An 8,605-nucleotide genomic window follows, 5' to 3' on the forward strand; every position below is an offset into this window, starting at 1 on the left:
CCTGGCCATTTTGAGGTATCCTGTGACTTTCTGACAGGTCCTATCACTTAACATCATAATGTTGGGTTAAACAAGTTTTGTTAATGCATACTTATGATGCAAAATAGTTTCAAATATTGATTGTATCCTCTTAATCTAAGCCGTTAAGAGACAGTAAGAAATTCAAAAGAACCTGGATTTAGTTTTCATTTTATTTAATATTTGATTTCATAATGTATGCAGTATGATTGATCCAAATTTAAATTTTCAGTCCAAATTATAATCAATGCATTATTGTAGTTCCAGCTGTTTCCTGTAACTAGTTTGGGACTCCAGAAGGAGCAAAAAAAGCCTGATGGAGTGTTTCACTGTGGGACACACAGGTTTTAGCAGATCATTCTGTTGGATAACTGGTTGTCAAATCCTAAAGCAGTAAAGTTAATAACAGCCCTATTAATACTTTAAGGATTATTCAATTCAAAAGTGTCTTAAACAAAGAACACGATGAGGCCAGTAACTCACTCTCAGGCACACCTCATGAGAGTATTCCTGAAAAAGCACTTTACTTCATTTCACACCTCACAACACAAGACATGTTTACTACGTTTCGTATTAAAATGAAATACACATTTAAAGTTACTTTATGTTTTTTTTGTTTAAAGGTTGTTAATTAACAACAACATCCAACACATGTAAACTTAATGAATGAGTCCCTCAGAGTAACAGAACAAGGCTGTGTAATGACATAACACAGTAGAATCTACCATTAAGAATACATACGAGCGATCGCTGGGGAGTAATATTTAATATGTTGTCATATATAATTTCACCGCTAGATGGTGAAAGATTCTCACACAATGTAGCTTTAATATAAAGGTTTGTTGTAGGAAGCTCATAATTTCAGGTGTTTAACTGGAGATGATCATAGTCCACGTCACAGCATTTACTGCTTACCGTCTCTTCTAGCAACTCAGTGTGCAGGAGGGGTTTGTATCTCAGAAGTTTAAGCCCCTTGCCAGAGAGTTCATACAGATTGTCAGGAGCTGTAAGGAAGAACACACCGTTACTGAGCTGCCTTTCAGAAACAGAGGATGATGCAGCCTGTCCAGAGGCTGGTCGTTCACATTAACTCTGCACATCCACCAAAAGGTGTTCAGTACTTCCAGCCTCTGAAACAGGTTTAGCATCTGATGTTTTATCCAGAACCAAGACACATGCTCCATCTGTCAGGATCAATGAGCTGACTCCACAACCTGAATGGGACATGTGCAACCAGCAGCCTCCAACCCAGAGAGCTTTTTATATATGCTTCTATACATATGTTTGTCTTTGTGAAGCTCTTGTTTGCTTTTAAAGTGCTATATAAAAACAGAAACTTAACAATTTAACTAATGCATATATATATTATATTATTATTATATATATATATAATATACACATACATATATCTATATAATCTTAATTGCTGTCCCAACTCTATTATTTTCAATCTGGTTTTGTATTCCTTTAATTTAATTCCATTTTATTTATTAAATATTATTTGTACTCCCATCTACAGTAATTCCAGGTCATGTCAAATAGTCATTGTATTTGGTCTCTCTGTAGGGAAGAAACCCCTGAGTGAGTAAATAATTACTAATTTATAATCTCCATGTCTTTACTGAAGTCTGTTTTGCAGTAACACATCCTGGTAACAGCACATCAGACCAGAGACAATAGAATAAAAACAAGTTCTACTCACATGGTGGAGGGAGTTGGGCTGAAACAAGAAGAGACGACAAATCATTTCAGCTGTCACAGTTGGAAATGCCAGAACATCATTTGTCACCTTTTCCCCATCAAATCTGATCCTCTCCTACTCATGCTCCTACTTATGTTAAATAAATCTTATCCCCTTCACCTTTTATATTTATCATCATCATCATCATCATCATCATCATCATCATCATCATCATCCTGCTACAGTCTCTCTGTTAGTTGCTTGTTGAAAGTAAATAAGACATTTATTTACTCCTTTGGTCTCTCACTTTTCTTCTTTTTATAAACTACAAATCCAAAAGTAGGCCTGATAACTTTCCCCTTCTCCTCTCTCACCTTTCTTTCTTTTGTAAAAAATGAATCCAGTGGCAGCGGCGAGGACGACAGCAAGAACAGCCACTGCAGCAGTGATGGGAATGGTCCTGTCTGAAGGATTCTCTGTTCAACAAATAACAACAACATGTCTACAACCAGGTCTACAACCAGGTTAGAACAGAAGTACATTCCTCTGTTTATCATTCCTACTGTACACACATGACTTATGAAATATTTGCATGTTGGTTTGTCCTGCAACAGATTGTGTGCATTGGTTTAGAATCAAAAACTAAAAAATGACTGACTTATTCCATAATAAACCAAAAGCTAATCCAACAAAAACACACCTTTGTTAGAGCCTCACTTTGGTGAGCGACATATATTTGTGCCGAACCATCATGATAGTGCTGACTCGCAGGAACAGAGTAAAAAATGGAGGAAGCTGTTGGTTAGCTGTTAACTGCTCTGGGAAATGGTTTAGTTGGTCTCAGGGAATTCAGGCTTCTTTGTGTGTATGTGGTAGTTTGGCCACAGATATCAAATAGAAGGCTTACACAGAGCATCAGAAAGGTGAAAAATCAATAAATCATGAAGTAAAACTAAACACATCTTTCAGTCACTTCCTATTCCAGTCTCACCTCTGTTGGTCCTGATCTCTGCTTTGTCCAGTTTGGTGACGATGTCGTCCTCCACACCAGAGAGATGAAACACACAGTCGTACCTCCTCCAGTCTTCATCTGGGACTGATGAAAGGTCCAGGTCTACACTCATCTGGAAGGATCCTCGTGGTTGGGGAGTCTCTCCGAGGTCCCGTCCTCATGAAGCTCCTCTCCATCTTTCCTCGAACATCATGGCTCTGCAGGTAAAACCTGTACGTGCAGCTGTGGAGAGGACGGAGACTTCTGGAGAGAGACACTGAGGAACCTTGCAGAGAGAGAGAGAGAGAAGAGAGAGAGAGAGAGGAGAGAGAGAGAATACATAGAAATCTATTTATAAAAGATTATTAGGACTAGCATGGTCAAAACCTATATAGTGTACATGTAAGTGAAATTCAGACTCAACGATGTAAGTTAGGCTTAACACCATGTGAACAACTTTTCTTTTAGGTAAATGTACAGGCCCATACAATCTTATGAGCTACAGACACATCTGATAGGTTTACATAACAACTCTTCATCTTCTCATCATGACAGAGAAGGAAACTATAGTTAGAGAAGAAGAATCTGACATTTTTACAGTTTAAGCCACTGTTCATTTTTGTAATTCAACAAACAAAACATCAACATTTCTATTTTAAAAACACTGACACTCAGTGACTGCACAATGGGCAGTTCAGTCTGATCAGATGTCCAAAGTGCAGCCTGGCACCTATGGGGTTCAGGGACCACAGTGAGATGTGCGATAGACACCAGCATTGAACAGGTCCCCCGAAGAGCGGACTAGACAATCCAGGTGCAGCTAGCCCCTTCCCCGCCCCCCTCAGGGTAAAGACTATGGTCCATTTCTACAGACTGCTTTGAATCGGGCCTCTTTATTTTTTTTGTCCACCATAAGAATGTACAATTGCTGCTAGTAAAATCATATAGACCATTTTAAAACTAGGGTGTTGTGTTAAGCCTGGGAATTTTAAGATTGAACTGTCTACTTTTTGTGACAGACATTGTTGGGTTCATCAAACTACATCAGGAAATGTGATTCTACCTTTTCTCAGCAGAGAGCTCTTCCCATAGTCCACATACATATTCAGCCTTTCAAGAAACGTCTCAGTAAGGAGAATCTCATTGTGTTTATTCCAGATTTATCAGCCTCCCAACTCAGTTTGGTGATGACAGCCTGTGGTTTTGCAGCGATCCATGTCAACGTCTTCAGGTCAAATGCTAGGAAGTCTTCTCCATCATAACCAAACTGCATATAACCATTGACCTCTCCAGTCTCATCGTCCCACTCACAACCATTCATAAACTGGAGAATGTGGACACCTGAGAGAGAGGAGAGAGAGGAGAGAGAGAAGAGAGAGAGAGAGAGAGAGAGAGACTGTACCTTTTAACAATGCAGCATATAATTACAATATACATGTAACACTCATAAATACTGTACCTCCAGTTTGGTTGAAGCGTTGCTTAAAATTCTCCAGCCAGATATTGAAGCTGTTAGGTACAAAATCCAAACAATTTCTAGTATGAATCTCCAACTGCTGAGGATTGTCTTTAAATAAATTTTTTACCCAGTCCTGTTTTGGTTCTATTATCTTTTTGTTGTTGTCGCAGTAAATATACTGAAGATCATCCACCAGTCCAGTACCCACAAACTCTGGGAAGTTTGGGAGTCCAGAAGATGCCGTTATGAATACTTGAGTGAGTATTTCACTGCAGGACAAACAAGTTTTAAACATTCAGTATAAATTTAAAAACATCACACTCATCGTGAATATGAGGAATCCAGTATGATTCAGTTAAAACAAATAGTCTCATCATGTTGAAGCTAAAGTGGAACTAAAACAAAGTGCAGAGCTGAGTGGAAAGTGAAGATTTATATGCAGTATAACCTTTATTATAAAATCTCAGATATCATTGAGGTCTCCCTCATCTTTAATTATGTCTAAATACAAGAAAAAAAGACAATAATCAAATGGTTCTTACCTGGAGATGAGACGTGACAGAAGAGAACAACAACAGAAACTCTTCTATCATGTTTTGACGTGTCCATGACCGAGCCTGTCTTTGTTTTGTCTTTTCTGCTTTTTGGAGAAAGGGGGATGTCTCTGTTCTGATGAAAGTTGATACAGAAGTTGAAAAACTTGTTTTACTCCTGTGAGTTTTATGTACACTGATCTTTGATCTGTGCTGACCCTCTACTGGTGACCAGCAGGAATTACAACAACATCAGCACAACATTTTCTATCTGTGGCCTGTATCAGAAAGATTAGAGCAGATATTATATCCCTAATGTCAGGGGGAAAGGGAACATATCATCTTGTAAAGATAATGCTTAAAGAATGGGTTTATATTCTATCTGAAGGTGAAAATCTTCTCTACTGCCCCTTCAGAAAGGTTTAGAAAAACCTTTTTTGAGCACAGGCTGATAAATGAACTTCCGCATATCAATTTATCAAATGAAAAAACATGACAAATCCCAATATTTCCAATGTGATGTTAAAAAGCCGACATGACAGATCTTTAGTGAAATACTCATCCTACCATTTTATCTCCATGACAACCACATCTGTTTGAGCACTGACATCTGTATTTTTAAATGACAATGATCCATACTGACATGTCTTATAGACACATATGAATGATGGAAATGATGAACTGAGGTGAACGGGGAGGAGACGATTCACAGCGAAAGCAACTAAGAGGAGAACATTTAAATATTAACAGCAAGAACGTGATAGGCTGATGGAGATTGTAGCTAAATCTGGTTGGTTTGACTAAAAGACTACACAGCTCCCAATCAGCTGATAAGGGGAAGCAGGAGGAGAGGGAGGTGAATGAGAAGGAGGAAGAAGCATTAGATAGTCTTCCTGACTCAACTCATGCTAATCTTCATGTGGCTACATTCCAAAAACTTGTCCTTTTTTGTTTGATTAGTAATAGTTTATCAAATCCCATTTCCTACTTGAAGGATCATTTATGAAAATGTGTCTTAAACAATGAACATGATGCGGCCAGTTTACAATTAGGCTACTGTATGAAAAAGATAACAATCACAGGACACACCTCATGAAGGTATTCATGAAAAAAATCACGGCACTTTACTTCCTCATTTCACACCTCACCTCACACAGCAAGAAATCTTTACCAAGTTTCATATAATGAACAAAATACCAATCTGATGTCACTTATTCATTTTTGAATTTGAAAGCTGTTAATAAACACATAAACATCCAACACATGTAACCTTAATGAATTATTGTTTAGCTTTGTAAGTTTGTGATCAGTCGTAAGATACACAGCCTCAGGAAAGGTGAAAAATCAATGAATATATGGAATGTATGGACATTGTTGGGTTCATCAAACTACATCAGGAAATGTGATTCTACCTTTTCTCAGCAGAGAGCTCTTCCCATAGTCCAAATACATCTTCAGCCATTCAAGATACATCTCAGTAAGGAGAATCTCATTGTATTTTATTCTAGATATGTCAGCCTCCCAACTCAGTTTGGTGATGACAGCCTGTGGTTTTGCAGCGATCCATGTCAACGTCTTCAGGTCGAACGCTGACTTCTCTCCATCATAACCAAACTGAATTAAACCATTCACCTCTCCAGTCTCATCATCCCACTCACAGCCACTCATAAACTGGAGAATGTGGACACCTAGAGCACAGAGAGAGAGAGGAGAGAGAGAGGAGAGAGAGAGAGAGAAGAGAGAGACTGTACCTTTTAACAATGCAGTATATAATTACAATTAACATGTAACACTCATAAATACTGTACCTCCAGTTTGGACATTGGACAAAACATTGTGTAGTATGAAACACCAACTGCTGAGGATTGTCTTTATATAATCTTCACCCAGTCCAGTTTTGGTTCTATTATCTTTTTGTTGCTGTTGCGTAAATCCACTAAGATCATCCACCAGTCCATAGCCACAAACTCTGGGAAGTTTGGGAGTCCAAAATGCCGTTATGAAAACTTGAGTGAGTATTTCACTGCAGGACAAACAAGTTTTATACATTCAGTTAAATATAAAACCTCATTATCACACCAGTATGATTCGTTAAAACAAATAGTCTCATCATGTTGAAGCTAAAGTGAAACTAAAACCAAGTGCAGAGCTGAGTGGAAAGTGAAGATTTATGCAGTAAACCTTTATTATAAAATCTCAGATATCATTGAGGTCTCCCTATCTTCAATGATGTCTAAATACAAGACAAAAGAATATAATCAAATGTGATCTTACCTGGAGATGAGACGTGACAGAAGAGAAGCAACAACAGAAACTTTTCATCTTGTTCTATAAAGACGAAAATAACCAAGCTGATTCAGCCGTTTGTTTTGTCTTTCTGCTTTTGAAGGCAGGAGGGAGTGTCTCTGTTCTGATGGAAGTGTGATACAGTAGTTGAAAAACTTGTTTTACTCCTGTGATTTCACACTTCGCTATATTCTGCTTCATAATTCCAATAAATCATCCTAATTTTTTCTCCCTTTCCTTCCCCATCTGCATAATGTTTTTTATTGATGTATTTTATCTGGTTTGTTTTCTTTGTTGCTGTAACTTTATTTCCAGTTTTTCTTCTTCTCTTACATTCAGAGTGATTTAGATCTGTAACCTGTGCTGATCTCTACTGGTGACCAGCAGGAATTACAACACATCAGCACAACATTTTCTATCTGTGGCCTGTATCAGAAAGATTAGAGCAGATATTATATCCCTAATGTCAGGGGGAAGTGATATATCATCTTAAATATGATGCTTAAAGAATGTGTTTTATATTCTTCTGAAGGTAAAATCTTCTCTACTGCCCTTCAGAAAGTTTAGAAAAACTTCTTTTGAACACGCTGATAAATGAACTTCCGCATATCAATTATCAAATGAAAAAACATGACAAATCCCATTTTCAATGTGACGTTAAAAAGCCGACATGCAATCTTTGTGAAATACTCATCCTACCATTTTATCTCATGACAACCACATCTGTTTGAGCACTGACATCTGTATTTTTAATGACAATGATCCATACTGACATGTATAGAAACATATGAATGATGAAATGATGAACTGAGGTGAACGGAGGAGACGATTCACGCGAAAGCAACTAAGAGGAGAACATTTAATATATACAGCAAGAATGTGATAGGCTGATGGAGTGTGCTAAACTGTTGGTTTACTAAAAGACTACACCTCCATCAGCTATAAGGGAAGCAGGAGAGAGGGAGGTGAATGAGAAGGAGGAAGAAGCATTAGATAGTCTTCCTGACTCAACTCATGCTAATCTTCATGTGGCTACATTCCAAAAACTTGTCTTTTTTGTGATTAGTTAATAGTTTATCAATCCCTGTTCCTATTTGAAGGATCATTTATGAAAATGTGTCTTAAACAATGAACATGATGCAGCCAGTTTACAATTAGGCTATTGTATGAAAAAGATAACAATCACAGGACACACCTCATGAAGGTATTCCTAAAAAAAATCACAGCACTTTACTTCCTCATTTCACACCTCACCTCACACAGCAAGAAATTACTAAGTCATATATGAATGGAATACCTATCTGTTATCACTTATGCATTTTTGAATTTGAAGGCTGTTAATAAACACATAACCATCCAACACATGTAACCTTAATGAATGAGTCCCTCAGAGTAACAGAGCAAGGCGGTGTTATGATGTTATCCAGCTCTACAGGAACTACCAAAGGGTTTAATGTAATCTTGGAGATAAAACATAAGACCAGAGGAGCAAGAGATGGAAATACATCTGAAAAAAGAGCTGGAAAGCTCAGTTCGTCTTCATTCCAAAAGTTGTTTCCTGCTTTAACTAGACTTTAATCTTTCACCTGCAGTATGAGATGAGTTCACCTGTGAATTACTCCGTTCAGGTTTCCAGT

The 8,605-nt window shown here is 37.7% G+C and overlaps 1 pseudogene; it reads right to left on the reverse strand.

The window, feature by feature from the left end:
* Window positions 1-3,715: 3,715 nt before the first annotated feature.
* LOC116702033 (major histocompatibility complex class I-related gene protein-like) lies at window positions 3,716-6,505 on the reverse strand (annotated as a pseudogene).
* Window positions 6,506-8,605: the final 2,100 nt, after the last annotated feature.

The sequence above is a fragment of the Etheostoma spectabile genome, chromosome 14, assembly GCF_008692095.1.
Source record: "Etheostoma spectabile isolate EspeVRDwgs_2016 chromosome 14, UIUC_Espe_1.0, whole genome shotgun sequence".
NCBI classification, from domain to species: domain Eukaryota; kingdom Metazoa; phylum Chordata; class Actinopteri; order Perciformes; family Percidae; genus Etheostoma; species Etheostoma spectabile.